Genomic DNA, 19,137 nt, shown 5'->3' with positions numbered 1-19,137 from the left:
ATTGAAAATTCACTTTCTTTGTAATTGCAGTCATAGTGCACCAAACAGAAAAGCTCAGTAAGAAATTACAATCAAATACTCCAGCTCTTACTTGTTTGGGAGGCTCTGTGGGTCAGAGAGGGTGAGACAAATGCTCTCCAACCCATCCTGGGCTGCAACTTGGGCCTTTTCACAGCACTGTGATGGGATCAGAAAGTTATTCTTTCAGTTGCAAAGGCCTCAGACCAGGCAGAACTCCTTTATGCTCATTACTGGAAAGGCTTTGACAATAATGAACCTCCCTTAAACATTCTGAATGCTGTCTCTAAACATACTGGCTTTTAAAAAAATGAAACTAATAGTGCAAGGGGGAAAAACCCAAAAATTCGTACATTTTTAATAAGGTGGAAAGTATAGCCTTTCCTGACAGATTTAATTCTTACTGTCAATGTCCACACTGCATTTGTGATGCTTTAAAAAGCCTGGATAGAATCACATGAAGTGAGTTTTTTGTAAGGTTAATAGAAAATTCCAGGCCTTAGACTCTGATAAATGTAACTCTTGAGTGCTATGAAAAACTTCATTTTCAAGGAAGCCTTTCCTTTTTATGGGAAATTTTTCCAGCTGAAAAATTTTACTGGCTCCACTCCTCATTCCCAGTTATGGACCAGATTTGGAAATACCTGTGAAAAACCACATATTGGTTTCAAGGAAATCACTAGGAATGTGTGGATGAAAGCATTGCAATTGAGGACATCCAGATCTGCCCTTCCAGAAATGCTTGTTATATTTACATGGTCTGCTCCTTACATGTGCTGAGGAGCAACACAAAGAGAGCAAACTCCTAGAGGGTGAAAGTGAGCCAGGAAAGGCAGCTGTGCATGACTTGGAGTCGTATCCCAAACACTTGGAATGCACCTCTATGGGCTGTCTATACATCTGTATTGCTGTCTTTGCATGGGACTGGTTTGGTCCTAGAACTGCTGAGACATTACAGTGGAGGGACATAAAGGCAGTGCAGTCACAGAGAAAGGAAATTTCTGTGTCTTTGTGCACCAAATTGGTTGTGTTCAGAATTAGCAGGATGGGTTACAGATGGACCTTGGAGAAACAGGGCACTTCACTTGGGCTTTTACAGAGCATTCTCTTAAAAATTCTTTACTAAGCTTTAAAAAGCTGGGGAGGGGAGCAAGAAGGAAATGTATATATATTTCCTTCCTCTATATATATTCCTGAGAACCACTGTAATCCTCAAGGCCATGCAAATAGTTTGTTGTAACTTCTGTTTAATCACTAAGGTATCTGAGAGCTGGTGAGAAATCAGGCTGAGTGGGAAGAATACAGGGCAGGAGTCTGAGGGGTTTGAGTTCAGTTCCAGCCGCAGGACAGAATTCCCACATGGCCATGGGCCTCTCCTTGGGACCCCTGTGTACCCACACAATGGAAACCTGGAAATGGTTCTGCAATAGTTCAGCACCATCTGTCTTACAGAACTACTCGTGAGTGTAGATTACTTTTTTTTTCTCCACAAGGACTAACCCAAACTTGTTCTAAAAGAGAAATAACACCTCCTCCCTCTTCCTGCAGTTGTGCTAGGTGGGTTGCAAGCCCAACTTGTGAGTCTGCCTTAGTATAGGGAGTATTTTCCTCATGCAGCTCTCACTGCTTGCTGCATTAAAATGTGACTGAGCTGGCTAAGGGTGGGAGCACATCCTTGTGCTGTTGGAGCAGGAGAGGCCCAGTGAGATGGTGTTACCTTCACAGGTCAGGGCAAACCCCCTGCATGTGGCTTTCAGAAGAAGAAAATTCACTTTGCAATGTGTGTCTTATCCTGGCTGTTTAGTGGGATATTTCTAGGGCAGTGGTATAAAGATACACCACTCCTGGCTCCGTAGCTGTTATTTTTATGCTGGCCTGAGCATTTCCATGTGGGGTGGAGTTGCACAGTGCAACTTTACCTGGTCCTTGGCATGGACCTGAAGTAAGTTAGATTTTGATTTTACATGAAGCCCCTGACAGTGTTAAGTAAAGAGATTGCAGCACTGTGGTCCTACATCCCTCTAATGCCCTCTCTGGATGTTCTCTCCATCCCACTGCAGGCACTGAGCTCTTGTACCTAATTTAGGAATGTAATTTCATGGGTGGGCTGGTGAAGTGGCCTTATGGGAGTGGATGGATCCTGTGGAACTGACTGTTGTGTCTCTTGACCATGGAAACACCACTCTTGTGATTTAAAGACAGTAATTAATCATTGATCCAGGACTCTTCTTCCAGAACATCATTGGCTTAGTTTAAGTTACTTCCTCATTGACAAATATAATCTGAAAAAGAGAGTTAGAACAAATGTTCACAGATGTGCAACTGCAGAAGGGAACCTGCAGTGTAACTATTTTCACATCCTACCTTTTTATAATGGTTTTGTACACAAGTCCCTTGTAATTAATTCAGCCTTTGACAGTGTGTGTTTGATTAAATCTGGCACAAAAGTTGCCAACTCTGAGTTTGGCAAATCTTGAAGAATGAATCCATTTGGGGTCTCTTCTTTAAACAGCAGTTCCTCAGCTCCAGTGGAGTTGCCAGTTGAAGTCACCGTGAGATTTCAGTTCTGTGGGAAAAGCACTTGTTATAAACCTCAAATAGTCAGGAATTGATCACAGCCTGGAACTGCAAACCCCATCTAAGTGCCTGAAACAGCACATGGTTGTGGCATGGTGGGTGGTTTGTCTGTGTCCAAAGGGAGACCTTGGAGAACGTGGAAGTCTTAAGGAGCTTTTCACTAATGGAAGGGTCAAGGCCCAGCATTGTCAGAGCCCCCCATGGTTAATGCCAGGAGGTGAAAGGAGCTGATTTCAGCCTCAGTGTCTTAGCTGTTACTCACAGAAAATGAACATCCTTTTGTTCAGACTCCTGAGAACACTGCCTGATTCTCCATCCTTTTTCATGCCCCCTCCCTGGCTTCCCTGCCAGTCTCCTTGCCCAGGTCACCTGGGGGTCACAGGTGGCCAGCTGAGCTCCAGCCACACCAACCTGACTGAGCTTCCTCCAGGATCGTTCTGAAGTGGCAAAGTTAGCAGAGTTTCCTGTGTCCCCACTGCCACCTCCATCCTCCTGAGAGCGCCAAGGAGTTGCAGATCCCTCTCACGTGCTGCAGTAAAAGTGGTGTGGTAAAAACTGAGATTTAGTGGGCATTTGAGAAACTAATTTTGACATAAATTTAGTTTTCCGGCTTTTCCTTTTCAATGAGAACATCCTGTGGCTCTTTATTTATTCTAAACAAAATTTTTTTGATGTTAAGATCTCCATCTATTTGCTCCATTTGGAATCAGTGATACTTGAAGCTGTCACAATTTTATGAGGCTAAAACCTTTTTCATTTAAGTAATTTACCACTGTGGCAACAATTACTTTTTGGAATAAAGGAAAAATAAGATCTCTCTGTCATGATGCTGAACTTGGACACTCTAAATATCTTCAGGGATATCTGTTTCATCTAATGAATATAAATTTTTAATTTACACACCATAGTAATTGTGACAAGTAACTTGGGTGTTTTAAATTAAATGAAACAGTGAGCAGTGATGCTTTATACACTGCTGCTCTACTGTGGATGGTTTTCTGGGATCAAGAGCAGCTCCTTCAGGCCCAGAGCAGTCTGTCAGTCCTGATGCAAGAAGGTAGATGAGAGTGGAAAAAGGCAGCATAATAAGGACTTTTTCTGAATTTCTTATTTATGTGCTTCTCTCTCAGAGTCGACCACAAGTTCAACCAACAAGGAGGATTCCAAAGTTGCCTGATAGAGGGGCTTTACAAACTTCCATGTACTGAGTGTGAAGTAATTCTTTCTGATAATTGCTCTTGAACAACCACAGACTTCTTAATATTTTGGTTTCTATAGTTTCATTACTAAACATATTTTTACTTATATATTTTGTAACAACACAACAAATTGAAAAGATTAATCAATCCAAATATTAACACTTCAGTGACTTTGTAATGAACTAGCCCTTGCACCCAGCTAGATTCTGGAAGGTGATATGGCAGTAAAGCAGTAGCAGGATGCCACAAGTTCTTTTAAATCAAATACCCCACCCTTTGCTTGAGGCAAGTCTCTGTTTTTTGGGCAAAGATCTTGAGTTGGAGCCTTCCAGATATTCATGGCAGGGTTTATGTAGCTTGTTCAAAGTTTTAAAATTAAAAACTGTGGTTTTAATCTCAACTTTGAGAATGAAAATTTAATTGGGCTCAAAAAAAGAAAGGTATTCTTAAATATGGATCAGCAATCAGTTACCAACTGATGTTTCATGTAAACAACTCAATTCCCTTTTCCCCTGTACTTCCTTTGCAGTGCTGTGGGGTATTTTGAGGGGGACATGTATTTAGGGACTGGCTGGAGGGGAGCACAGGCTGTGCATGAACTTCTTCCTGGCCTGGCAGGTGCACACTTACCCTCCCTGGGGCAGCACCAGAGCTGCTCAGCCCAGCTCAAACAGGGTGTATGGCCAGATGCATTAATGGGGCCTGTCTCCCAGAGCTGGGGTTATTTAGCAGGGCTATTTTTACAGTTATCCCGTCCAAAAGGACTTCTGCTAAACTCCACCCCTCCCTAGCAGGAACATGACCCTCCATCGGCACAGCAGACGATGGTCAGACTTCCAGTTTCAAGAAGTCACTGTTGGTCTCCTCTGGTTTTTTGTTTCCCAGCTGCTGAGGAATAAAAAATACACTCAGCTGAAGCACTGACAAACAAAACAGGACTTGCAGCTGGTGGTGGCTCTGGTATCCACCTCCACAGAGCCATCTGCCAGGCAGATGAAGAGGAGGGTGGTCTGGCCATGAGTCAGTGCTGAGTATGACTGACTCCTGCCTTAGGTTTGTTGGGAGGAGGAGATACTGCTGTTATTGTTAATGCCAATTAGGGCAAACCTCTTTCTTGGCAGCAAGCAGTAGAGGGTGCCTATGGAGAAGCCCAGCTGCTGGAATGCCCCCAAGGATCTGGTGGAACACCTGCACTCCAGATGTGTATCTCTGTGCCACTCACCTGCTGAGCACTCCATATGCTTAGAAAAGGGTGAGGACAGTTATGGGTTTCTTACTGACCATTAGCAGCATTTGACCACCTCAGCCTTCTTTGACCCACAGGCAAAGCCTAAAATAGTCTTGAATTCCCCTGGATTCAGTTCACTAAAAAATCCCTGTTGCAAGGAAAGGAGGGTCGAGTTTTCTCTAGGTCATGATAAATCAGGAGTAAATCCTTGGAATTACCATCCAGAAGCAGTGGGGTAAGTTTAGTTGGGCTCTTCTTGAGGACTAACACGATTCTGCTGCAGCAATGTTCTAATTGCAGGAGTTGATGTCCTTTAGGCAGAAAGTGGCCTGTTTTTCCTGTGAGCCTTTTCTTGTTCAGTTAAAGGGAGGGCAGTGAAAGGCAGAACAAGGGAAATGCCCAGCATGACAAGTGAGAAATAAAAGCAGATTATGGAGACTAAACCCACAGCTTTTCTATTTTAGAGGCCTCAATTCTCCTTTGCTGTTTCTTTCTCTAAACACAAGAGATGCAAAGAGCTGTCCCTGTGCCCAGAGCAGTGACACAGACTGGTCTGTGCCAACCCCTTGTTTAGAGCAGGGTTGTTCCTGCTCTGTGGTGTTCTGGACTGGGATTCATCCGACCCCTGTGGAGTTCCTGGAGGGTCCTCCAGAACTGTTTTCCCTGGTATCCAGTGCCTGAAACACACTGATGCTATTTGGGGACTCTCATGGATGTTGCTGTGGCAGCATGAAACGGGATACAGGCACAGGGCTGTGGCACAAGGGCATGTGGTACTGCCTGAGGGGGTAGGGCCTGTGGGGTGGCACTGCAGAGATGCTGAGGTGGTCAAACTATGCCTTCTGTAGTGCCCAGAGCAATCCTGCTAATTAATCTGTGCCTGGCTGTGCTGCTGGAGGGAGCTCCTTGGAGGGGTCTGAATATGATCAGGGAGTGAAATGGTGATTATGTACTATGGATGTTCATGGTTCCAGCATCTGAACTCACTTCTAGGACCTCTTATTTTTCTGAGTAGGTATATGCCTGGAGATAGTACAGGAGGGGGTTCTGGTCTGCAGCTGCAGCTTTGACCTGGAATCTGTGCAGCACCAGAGTGTGCTCTTCCAGGGAGCCCTTTCACCCACACATGGACATGTGTCCTCAAATGAGGACCTTCTTGTTCCTTCCCAGTGTCTGAAAGGAGTCCAGGTATAGCAGACTGTCCTTTGTTCATTGTACAGTTCATTATGAAGTATGAGCAGGATACACAAGCCTTATTCACAGGGGAGCTTATTTTATTCTCCTCTCTATGCTGTCCTTTTATCTCTCTTATTTCTACATCACTGCTCTGGCTGAGATGTTGCTGTTTCTGGGAGACACTTGGTGATCTCATTAAAGGAAATCCCATATTGGTTATTATTAATCTTGGATACCAAACACTTTGTCCTTTAACTTTTCCACTGACATATGGAGAGACTGGTCAGTGTGTGACTGCTCATGAAAAGGATGGTGCTTTAGAGGGTACAGGGACTGACTTAGTGAGAGCTGAGAAGGAACCTGTGGCTATCATGAGCTTCAGTGAAACCTGAAGGAAATTTATCCTGATTCGTGCACAGTTGTTAATATGACAAAGCCCAGATCCACACAAAAGAACACCTGGCCTGCTGGAGAACATCTCTCCTGAGGACAGCACTTGCCCACAGGTTGGTTGCTGTAGCAACAAGCCTGAACACGATCACTGTTTTTTAAAGCAACACAAGAAAGAACAGATTCCACTATGGGAAATTTTCTGTCATAAAGAAAATTGTATTTGCTCTCCAAACACAGAGTTCTCTCACGTTGTAAGGACTGACTGCCACTCTCTGAATCATCAAAGAACACAGAGACCCGTTTCTGGACTCTTGAGAACCCAAAGATGTGCCAAAACATACACAGATTTCATATTTTCCAGTAGCTACAAATCAGACCCTTTCTCTCGAGAAGATCCCAGTTTAGAACAGTCTCCTAGGTCACTCTACAAACTCAAAGTGAACCAACTTTAGAAAGTAAAATAATTTCCCTTTTAAGGTGAGTTTTCCCCCTCTGCTCAAGGCTTTTGCATCACCTTTCCTTTCAGGGTAGGGTTCAGATGCTGACTGGCACTCTTTGCTCAGCAGTGCTCTCTCTCAAAATGCCTCTGTATATGAACAAATATGAGAGTTAACGTGGTGATACATCACTAGTTTTGGTTTTAGTTACTCTGTGTCTCACTCCCCCAGCTTTGAAGAACTTGCAGATGCACATATGTGTGTATATATGTATAGCTGTGTATGTGCAGCAGGGCTGAGAGAAGCTCAGTGCCCTGTGAAACACCTGTACTACAAGATGTTTCATAATCTATTCTAATATTCTGCTCTTTCTGCTGCCTGGTTCCCACTCTGTAGACAGACCATCTTTGTTAATTTTCCCTGCTTCTCTTCTGATTCCTGGTTTTGCATTTCTTCCCCTGGTAATTCTCTGCCAGCACAAAAAGGATTTTTTTTTAAGGCTGGACAACAAGGAGGAGAAAAATTGAGAGAGAGAGAGAGATACTTTGAATCCCAGAGGTTACTAATTTCTATCTGAACTGAACAAATGGCTGCATATAAATGTGTTTCTTCCTCTTTCAAAAAAGGGTTTGCTTTTTTCCCCCACTGACCCTGGGTGAGTCTGGAGTTACCTGAAACTGTTTGTAGCTGCTCAGAATCTCAGGCTTTCCCACTTGAATCCCTCCCCTGTCACAGGAGGGGCTTTCAGGTGGGTGTTTGTTTCATGGCACCTCAAAGAGCTCCGTTCCTGTGCTGAAAGACAAGCCCAGGACAATGTTTTGCAGAGCAGAAGATATTGTGAGGGCCCAATTATCACACAAGTGGTTCTCACGGCTTGGGCTGGTGCTGCGTGCCAGGTTGCACATTAACTTCTTTCACTGCTTTTTTACCCAGTTTACTCAACATTCTCAAGTGGTGGCTTTGTCAATTGTTTGTGCTGCTGATATTTGGACAGATGATAGCCCCTCGATGCCAGCTCAGCCCAGCTGAGGAGAAAGAGCCACATGGGAAACTTTAGACCAAGTGGCTGGTCTCATGGTATGGAGGAGCAGAGGACTTTGGGTCTGCTTTGGAACACTTATTAATTTCCATCTGACAAATAGTTCTCCCAAACCTGACCTTGCAATATTCTCTGTCTGTACTCCGTTAAAAAAAAAAAAGAATTAACACGGAGACTTTATTATATTTTGTTTCTCTGCCCCACCAAGCTCAAGTATCCTCTAATGAACGTCAGGGCACACCTCGGGAGCGTGTCTGAGTCGTGTGAGCACAAATGTATGGAAAGATTTATGGTGTTCCATTGATTCCAAAGGAATGTATAATGACCAGGCAATGTTCGGGGTAGTTTTCCTGCATAAATCGTCCCCAAATTGCTGACATGGTGTTATTAACACTCAGGGCTGGTGTTGCTGCAGAGTGAGGAGATTTATGGGGAGGATAAAGCAGAGATCCTGTGCAAGTGGGGTTTGCTAATTCATCTGCCTGTTCATTAGTTTAAGAGCTTTCTGTAGTTTGTATATTCCACTGACTTCTCATTTTTTTCATCTCATGATTAGAGATGAAATATATATATATAAAATAAGATTTTTTCCTAGTAGTTGGATCTGAATTTTAACTATATTCTTTTAAGTCTTTTCCTTAGTTTAATCCTGTTAGGTGCTGAATGCTTTCCATGCTTTCAAATAAATGTAGAAGTTGAACTCAGGCAGGGCTTATTGTTATCAAGCCTTTCTTTGCCATCCTTCAGGGGGTTCTTCTGACAAGGAGTGACACAGAGGAGCTGGGAGAGCGATGCTTAGAACTGAGACTGCTCTTAGTAAATGTAAATGTGTACCACGTATTTCTTTCCCTGTACCATTGTTAATCTTTATAACATTTAGACAGTAAAGATTTTAGAAGAGCAAGTTTACCTTTAATTACTTATACTATTGCTCTCATGTGATTTTTTTAAACCCAGCTGGGAAGATTAATGCAGAGGAAACTAATTTTATTTTTTCTTCTCTTTGCTTAGTTTCTCTTTCAAAGCTGAAGGACTATTTAATGGCATACAAAAATCTCTGCTTACAGAAAAATTGAAGGGCTACCAATGACAATGAGGAAGTTTTTGTTTAACTTCCAATTTTTTGGTTGCAGAAGCCAAATCCTTGCTTAAGTAGACCTGAAAATATGAGGGAAGGGGGGGATGGAGTTGCGATGTGATAGTAGGAGCTTTATCCTCCTTTTGCATAAGAATTCATATAAGTGTGTGTGTGTCTTGGGTCTTCTTTATAAGCAACAGTTTGCAAAATATTCCTGGTTATTGCACATCATCTGTTAAATCATTCAAGTCAGCTGAGTGTAAGTTTGGCTTAAGTTGAGCATGTGCTTGAAATGAAGCACAACCTGGAGGCAGGGCCTGTATCCATCCAGGAGGAACGAGCTCCATGGGATTGGTGCTGGTCAGATAAGAGTCTCAGAGGGTACAGAAATTTGGGGTCCCAGAGACTGAACTCCTCACTGAGTTCAGGGGGAGCTGACACAGCTTTACCCTGCTAAGGCTTTGAATGTCTAGAGAATGGCCAGAGACATCTGCAGAAGGGGCTGGTTAAGAAACTATGATTTAATATTTATTTCTTATCATGCCGAAGTCTGGAAGAATATTTTGTGCTATCTGGTTGACTGATGGGTCTGAGAGGTCCCTACTCCAGGGGGCTCCTAATCCCAACCAAAGAGAAAACATACTGGAAAAACCTCCAGCAAGAAGGACTTGAAAAAAATCTCTTTTCTCACATATTTAGCCTGAACCAGCAATAACAACTTCGATTCAGGGCATTTCCTGAGGATTAATGACTGTCTGGGGTCATCATCTCCTCCCAGTTAGTTATTAATCCCCAGGAAATACTCTGTGCCTTGATCATTATTGCTTAATTAGCATTGAGAATGTGGGGGGTTTAGGTTTCTTTTCATGCATCCTGTGAATTGCTGGGGTGGGGGTTTCTTTCATTAACTTGCCCTTTGCAGCCTGGATGGGAGAGCTTTGCCTTTGCTCGCAGTTTGCAGGTTGGAGAATTTAGTCACAGGGTTAAACCTTCCACAGAGCCACATCTGCAGCACATCAGGGAGGGTCCCCCTCCCCAGCTCTGCTGGAGAGCCTCGGGTGGCATGGGGGCAGCAGCTGGAATCTGGGAACAGGGAATGCCAGAAAAAAGGGCAGGGAAAGCTGGGGGGTGAGCAGGGAGAGGAGAGGGAAAAGAGGGAAGCTCCGAGGAGTGGAGCTGTTCGGCGCTGCCAACCCCAACAAACAACTTTATCAGCCACAGAAGAAGTTCTCATGTCACATGAAATTTGGAAACTTTGGGAAAATTTTTGGAGTTCCAGCAATCTTGAAGGAAGAGCTGCCTGATTCAAAGGGCCCTTAATTGCTGCAAACCAAATCTGTTTAGTTCAAAGAGCGGGGAGAAGAAACTCAGACTCTGTCCTTCCTTTCCCATCCCTGGAGGAGAGGACGACCATGTGCAAAGTTCTTTTTCTGGGCACTGTGTGGTGGGATGGAGCTCAGCAGGGCTGTCCCTGCCAGCCATGCCATTCCTGCACCGTTATTCCCTAAACCAGGAGCTGCAGCACCGGAGATAAGCCCAGCCTGTGTGTTCAGGTTGTTGCTGGGATGTGTGACTGCAGAGGGATGGACAGAGCCTGACCCAGGGCTGTGGGCACTGCAGTGTGGGAGCCTCCAGGCTCTCTGTGGTTACATCTGTTGATCTGTTTGTTATGTATGTAGCCCTGAGTATATTTTGAAAAGAAAACTAATTTTAAAAAGGAAATATCAAGTTTTCTGCTCCGAACAAAGCCATAATAGGATCTCTTTCTTTCAAGACTTATTTAAAAACAATTTTGTAGAACTCCACGAGGGAGACACTTGGAGATGTTTAGTGACTTTTTTTTTGCTAGCTGTTCATCAAATCTCATTACTGTCTTCTGCTGTGGGAACCTCTGTCCAAGTCTCCTTGAAGGTCTTTGGGTCCTGCATGTTTAAGTGAAAAGTTTTAGTAATCTGGACTTTATGTGTAGGACTAGAGATTTCATGCCCTGCAGTGAGAAAAGCTCACTGTAAACAAACTCTGGTCTCACAAATATTTATATGACTGTGGCAAAAATCAAACTTTGGTCCTTAAGTGCTACTCTTTTTACCTTCCTACCTGAATGCTTGTATTTTGGAAAAACCATTTGTTTGAATCATAGAATCACAGAATCGATTGGGTTGGAAAAGACCTCCAAGATCATCGAGTCCAACCCTTGGTCCAACTCCAGTCCCTTTACCAGATCATGGCACTCAGTGCCACAGCCAATCTGCGTTTAAAAATCTCTAGGGATGGGGAATCCACCCCCTCTCTGGGCAGCCCATTCCAATGCCTGATTACTCTCTCTGTAAAGAATTTTTTTCTGATATCCAACTTAAATTTCCCCTGGCAGAACTTAAGCCCGTGCCCCCTTGTCCTATTGCTGAGTGCCTGGGAGAAGAGACCAATCCCCACCTGGCTATAACTTCCCTTCAGGTAGTTCTAGACAGTGATGAGGTCACCTCTGAGCCTCCTCTTCTCCAGGCTAAACACCCCCAGCTCCCTCAGCCTCTCCCCATAGGGCTTGTGCTCCAGTCCCTTCACCAGCCTTGTTGCTCTTCTCTGGACTCGCTCCAGCACCTCAATATCCTTTCTGAACTGAGGGGCCCAGAACTGAACACAGTACTCAAGGTGTGGCCTCACCAATGCAGAGTACAGGGGAAGGATCACTGCCCTGGTCCTGCTGGTCACGCTATTTTTGATCCAGGACAGGATCCCACTGGCCTTCTTGGCCACCTGGGCACACTGTTGGCTCATGTTGAGCTTCCTGTCCCTCAGTACCCCCAGGTCCCTTTCTGCCTGGCTGCTCTCCAGCCACTCTGTGCCCAGCCTGTAGCACTGCAGGGGGTTGTTGTGGCCAAAGTGCAGGACCCGGCACTTGGCCTTGTTGAACTTCATCCCATTGGAATCAGCCCATCTCTCAAGTCTATCCAGATCCCTCTGCAGAGCCCTCCTGCCTTCCAGCAGGTCGACACTCCCTCCCAGCTTGGTGTCATCAGCAAATTTGCTGATGACGGACCCAATCCCCTCATCTAAATCATCAATAAAGATGTTAAACAGGACTGGACCCAACACAGACCCCTGGGGAACACCACTGGTGACCGACCGCCAGCTGGATGCAGCTCCATTCACCAGCACTCTCTGGGTCCGACCCTCCAGCCAGCTCTTAATCCAGGAGAGGGTACACTTGTCCAGGCCATGGGCTACCAGCTTTTTCAGGAGTATATTGTGGGAGACAGTATCAAAGGCCTTGCTGAAGTCGAGATAGACCACATCCACAGCCTTCCCCTCATCCACCAGGTGGGTCACCTGAAAGGTGATTCTGTAAAACAAATACCTGCTTAGTTCTTAGTTTGAAGACTATGTGATTTGGAACAAAAATTTATTTCCTTTATTTTTAATTCAACTCTGAGTATTTATGCTCTTTAAATTTTGCCTGTAAAAAAAGCCAGATGGATCCACACTGTCATCTGTAAATCAATACAAATAATTATTTCCAGTTATTTTGACAATAACTTTGCAAGGCACAGAACCCACTGAAAGAACTCCACTTAACCAGATGATATTTATAATTAATTCAATAGATATAAAGAGATATGTGGTTTTGACCTTTACCCTGATCAACATTAAATCTAATCCTCATTTCAACTCTTTCCTTAAATATGGAAAAAGGCTTTTGACAGAGTCAATGGCAACTATATATTTGGGTTCTCCATGGAGTGCTCTATAATGTTCTCATCCAAATCTTGGTCTTGTACCTGACCTCTGACAGTCAATGCATGGCCAATGTCAAATGATAAAAGGCATAAAAAGGGGAGAGGGAACAGAAAAAGACTCATTATGCAGATGATATATAAATGTCCAGTAATGAGACATTCCTTTGTACTTTCAAGTTCATAGCAGAGTTTGACACTGAGTGGGTCTCAGGGGGGTTGAGGCTTCATCACACATATTTCTGCATGAGTTTATTCCCACTAAAGAACCAAAATGAGAGACCTGCATGAAAAGAAGAGGCTGTAGCCCTAGATAAGATCAAAATAAAATGTATGGGAAGAAATCCCTCTGTGTGCTTGGGAGACAAAACACCACCATAAATATTGGGGGGTTGTATTTTGCTGTAATAAGGCCAGTCCGAGTGGAAATCTGAGACTACAATGTCACCAAAACAGTTTCTGCAGAAAAGGAAAAGCTAAAACATCAAAGAAACAGCAGCATGAGGTGAGCAGTCCTGGACCTGTGACAATGCCTGACAGTATTTTGTGCACCCCTGGGGAAGCCAAAGCTGCTGGAATTGTTGGCACACACCCACTGGGAGCCCAGCTCTGACAGGTCCAGGGGTTTTCATGGCTCTGGCCCTCTTTGTGTCCTCTCTCTGTCTTGTCTTATTTCTTTAAAACTGAATTCTCAGAGAGATTTAGACACCTCTCACAAAAATCAGTCTCATTAAAATCCCCCTGAAGCTCCAATGACAGAGAATCCCCTCTGTCTTGTGTTAGAAAAGATGTAGCTCCAGCATGGCCTGTCTTGGCTGGGCCCTCTGGTACAGGAAGACGAGTAAGAGTCAATAAAAATAACAGCAGGGAAAGGCAAATCTTGGAGGATTCAGCATGTGGAATGTCCTAGGTGGGAGCCGTCCCTCTGCATCCGAGCTCCCCACAGCCCTGGAGCTCCAGCACACCTGCTGGCACCTGGGGCTGGGCTGGCTCAGATGAATTGGCACAGAATTGGGCAGAGCAGAAAACCAGAACAGACCGAAGTGTCATTGCTCAGTTCTTCAAAACAAGGCCTGGGTCCTGAAAAAAGCAGAATGTGAGGAAAAAGGTCTATGCTTGTAGCCATATTGGAGAACTCTTCTGTCTCCCAGTTCAGAGAGGTGAGATCTGGCTGGGGGTTTGCAAGTCTGAGACCAAGCTGTGGAATTATCCTAGAGTTTACTGAGGGGGATAGAGACTGTAATTCCCTTTGACTCACGTGATTCCCATTCACAAAAATAACAGTCAGGAAAGCTGTGATAAAATTCCATTGCTGGCAGTCTGGTTTGAGGAGGAATTTGACCTGCCATCATTAGATCTTTCTTGTAATACAGGCATGAAATGTCTTAGCATATGTGTGTTGTATCTGAATCCAGCCATTTTAGGGAAGCACTCAATTCCTAGATCAGATTAAGCATAAAACAATAGTGGGTAGGAATGTGAAACCTTTATTTGTCTTCTAAAGTCTGCTTCTGTTGATTCATGGTTAAGAATCCAAATTTGGGATTATTCTTTTATTTTTTCCATTTTCTTGTTGTTCTGGGAGGAAAAAAAATGATCTTTCTGATCTCTATATGGTCTGAAAACCAGATGTTATCATCACTTTGTTATAGCTCCACTGGTACAGTGTATTTTGTTTATTAAAGAAAAGATAGAGTTGAAATGAGATCAGGGCGATTCATGTCATCAGACTTAGTGTATCTGCAAATAATAAACAGTTTGCAAAGCATGGCTGAGCTTGTGGGTTGCAGCTCACTGTCATTTCAATCTAGGCTTTGGAACCCAAGTGGTAGAGCAGGATCTGTGTCTTTAAGATGGGGAGCACCTTGGAAAATGTTCCTAAAAAAGGCGCTTTTTCTCTGCGGCTTCCCTTTGCTGGGAGAGATGGACTCTGTCTCGTGGCAGCCGTAGTTTAAGTAAACATAAACTCTGGCCCAAATTTCATAACCATCATTTCCTCAAAGCTACAGCACTAACCCAAAGTATAGTTTTATTTGGCTAACCCCAAATAGGATGTGGTTGGCAGCCTCTGGAGCCGCAGGATCAGGTTGCAAGGAGACGCCACCAGAACTGTGCCGTTGTCTTAGGGAAGTCCTGAGTGTGCAACTCCCAACATTATTATTGTTATTTAACAAATAAATGGAACCATAACAACAGGTATGCTAAACCCAAAGCCTACATGCTCCTTATCCAGCACTGGGACAGTCCAGGAGTGCCAGGACACTGCTGGGCACAGGAGGGAAGGGATAGCAGGAAGTGAGGATTGCCAAGGGTAAAGGCTAAGGCATAAGGGAGGACCTTATTGCCCTCTACAACTATGTGAAAGGACCTTGCAGTGAGGCTGAGGGTTGGCCTCTTGTCCTAGCTAACAAGAGACAGGATGAGGGAAAATGGCCTCAAGTTGCACCAGGGCAGATTTAGCTTGGATATCAGGAAAAATGTCTTCACTGAAAGGTTGATCAGGCTCTGGAGCAGGGTGCTCTGGGAAGTCCTGGGATCACCATTCCTGGAAGTGTTAAAGAATGTGTAGATGTGACACTTGGGGACATGGTTCAGTGGTGAATGTGGTAGTGCTGGGTCAAAGGTTGGACTCGGTCTCAGAGGTCCTTTCTAACATTAATGACTCTATGATTAGAATCTTAGGTTAGCACACTTCCCATTCTGCTACAAGCACAGTGCTGCCAGACAAGGAGTAAAAGCCCAAGACAGCTGCTGGCTGGAGGACTTTCCCCTGAGCCCAGGCAGAAAGTTTCCCTTCCCAAAAAGGAGGGTTGAAACATAAAAATGTGGTAGCATGTGGCTGCAAGGTGCCGAGTTGCTCCCCTTTCTGTGCACACCTTTGCCCAACCTCCTGCCAGCTGAGTCACAGAGGGGATGGGCAAGAGCTTTAGGACAGCGCCAAGCCAAGTGCCAGGCCCCTCTGATATGAATGGCTGCTGCTGTGTAGGTTGCAGTGCAAATAAGCTGATTTTGTCCAGCTGGAAACGAGGCTCCTCAGGCTTTTCTGTTCTCACTTTCTGCCCACCCGCTTCGCTTTCCCTTTTATGTTGCAAACACCTCAATGAGACGAAGCGATGAACAGATGATGGAGTCAGTGCCCCCAGTTAATGACCAGCACTATATTCACAACCTCGTTTGGTTTTGTTCCTGTTCGCTGCTTCAATGGTGCCGGTGAGAAGGAATTAATTTTATTGAGGACAACTCAGTGAATTAAATGAAAAACTGCTCACTTGGCTGGAAGGGCTTTGACAGACGGCGCAGCAGCCGGTCAGGTCTGAAACACTTTACATCTCCTGGACGTGGGGAGGGAAGGAGGCAAGAGAAAGGAGGGGAGGGAAGGTCACTGTGGATAAGCTGCAAGGCGACTATTTCAAGGCCTCTGAAAAACAACAGAGCAAGCTGCAGTCTCTTATTTTGATTCATGGGTCTCCCCCTGCTTTTGTTCCTTGATGCACTAAATCTGTTCCTTAGCTCCCCTCATCTCAATAAACACCCAATAAGAAACTAATCGTCGTATGGTGAATTAGAGAAGAAGAAAAGATGCTCAGAAGAAATGTTATGGTCATGGAAAACTCTTCTGCATTGTAACCATCTGGTGCACCACAATCACTATGAATGGGATAATTGAGTCCCAAATAACTTCTTTTGGGTACAAATAATGGCCGTCACCCTGACTTGTATTCTCCACAACAGCATCGCCCCATCATTTCACATCACATCTGCACATTTCAGTGATCGGGCACCGCGCTACCAATAAGGTACCACACTTAATTAAGCCCACATAATTCTCTTCAAATGAGCAGGAAAGTTTGTGTATAGGCCAAAAAGAAACGGGGCTGCAAATGAGACTTTAGTGACTCCACTTTGTATGAGGTATTGAGATTGATGGTGATCCCATGCCACCAAGGTTTTCCTTCAGCACGGGAAAGCTGTGAAAGCATTAGGCAGCTCAACAGCTGTGTATAAGCTGAGGAAGGCCTGATTTCAGACAAACATTCTCCTGGAGGTGATTGAAACCCCATTGTGGCGTAATCTCGCTTTTCAGAAAGTGTTGCAATTCATTTGGGTTGATTTCTCGGGTGTCTGGCTTTCACAGCATCATGAAAAACTCTGCAAGGAACCGGGACATGGAGCCCTCTGCAAAGCAGCATTGTGTGCTCTTGGAGTGTGTTTTGTTCGAGCACTGGGAGAAAGAGTTGACAGGAAACAGGCAAACGTAATCCTTGGAGTAAACATTACACAAAATCAAAACTAAAAGGTCAGGATGAGGATGCAAAATTTTTAAAGAGACTTTTTTCTCCTCCCTTTTCTGCTGTGGTTTCCTATTTATTAGCTGAAGTAGGGAAGAGCACATTCCTTCAGTCTGCAGCACTGATATGTTATCATTTCTCATGGGTTATTCGTTGGTTTTGAACTCTTTCCACCTCTGAGTGACAGGTCACACAACCTGTCCTGGCCAATAAGCCACCAGGAATGTGCTGGCGGGCCCAGTTGCTCAGGATCAAGCCCAGGAAGCCTTACTGGAATGTGGGGGTCTATGGGAAGCACAATAGTAAACAAAGAACAGGGTTACAGAGAGAGAAACAACTTAAAAGAAAATGAGAGTAAACCTCTGTCTTGCTCAAAGGTTTTGGTTTTTTTTAAATCAATGTTTTCTCATTCCACCCAAGCAAATCCAGAGCGACTTGAATACGTTTTTCAGAACAAGTGGCAAAATATCCCGTGAATGCTGCAGAGGTCACTTCACACACTCGCTCTGCCCCTCATTTGTTTATCTAAATGCTGACAAATTGCAGCATTTTAACAACATATCTCTGGTACTGAACTTCATGTGCATGGCTTGCCCTCTATCATTGAGCTGATAATGAGGCTAAGCATAAAGCCTTCATTCACTGCTCTAAAGGCTTCTGACAGTGATGAATACCAAGTAGAAGAATTAGGTGGTTTATAGGAGAATATGCTATTGTGTAAAACTCCTGTGCCTTTTATCAACCCTTCTGCTCATTTTCAGTTCCTTCACGTAACCTGTCTGTGCGAGCACTCCAGTGAGCTTTCCTCTCCTTGCTTTTGCTTTGAAGGAGGCTGTCTTCCAGCTAAGATGTTGTATCAGCAATTATTCCCTGCTATCTGAAATGCTGGAGACCCTTTTCATTTCAATAGCTGATGATAAACATCCCGAATAGTGGTGCCTGAGCTGTTTCCCTGCGAGGTAATTCCGATCCCGGTCCTGTGCGTGGCACAGAGCAGCAGCTGCCTGTCACCAGGACATCTTTCTTACAACAAAAGCAGCCTTGTCTTGGCATTTCTTTGCAAAAGCATCAACTAATATCCCTTTTAGATGGGTATGTTTGTAGAAGAGGTGACTTCTGGGATGGTTTTTTGAATTGCTGGCTGCAATGAATCAGATTAACATTTCATTGTTCAGGTCTGAGCTCTGGGCTGATTCTGGGAGCTGAGGGAAATGTGGGGAAAAGATCCTGATAGAAGAATATCTAATTTGACTAAACTGTGGAACCCCCTCAGTGTTTTTATTCTTTTATTCTTTGCTGTTCATGTTCCTGTCTACCCCAGTACCTCTGTGCTGGGCTCCTCACTGCTGTTTTCCGAGGGTAAAGGCTGGTAGGTGGGTTACTGGCTAAAGGCAAAAGCATTTTCTGCCTGTCTTGCAATCCTGCCTTTATTCTGGACATATCCATCAGGAGCCAAAAGGGATCTGCTGTGCCAGAGGTGCCTCTACCCTCTCTCCTCCCTCCACAGCTATTACAGGTAGATTCAGCAGCTTTAGCCTGGAAACTCATGAGCCACAGCCTGCCAACACTCTTTTCAGCTCTTCCGCCTTCTGCTTCTTCATCAGCTCCTTCCCTTTTTGTCCCTACATTTTCTCTCACTGCCTTTTGCACCCCCATGTCCCAGCCTTTCCCCAGCACAGCCTTACTCTGGGGCAATTATTTCCCTGCCTCCTACTTTTTGTTGTCATCTGCCCAAATCATCCAGGTGTATGGTCCTTTCTACTTCTTGCCCCTCTGGCTCTGCCGCTTTGCTTTCCATTTCCCTCCTCTGCTTTCCTCCTGGCTCTTCTCTGTTGTCAGTGTTGCCTCCTGGCTCCCTTCCTGCTCTTGGCCAGCAGCCTCTGGGTTATTGCTGGCTCTGGGCTGGAAGAAAGGCTTCTGGAGTGGAGACACTGACAGTGACATCTCCTTCCAGTTTTTGGAGGCAGCTGGA

Source organism: Pithys albifrons, chromosome 2 (assembly GCF_047495875.1).
Source record: "Pithys albifrons albifrons isolate INPA30051 chromosome 2, PitAlb_v1, whole genome shotgun sequence".
In the NCBI taxonomy this organism is placed as follows: domain Eukaryota; kingdom Metazoa; phylum Chordata; class Aves; order Passeriformes; family Thamnophilidae; genus Pithys; species Pithys albifrons.
This window is presented reverse-complemented; position numbering follows the sequence as displayed.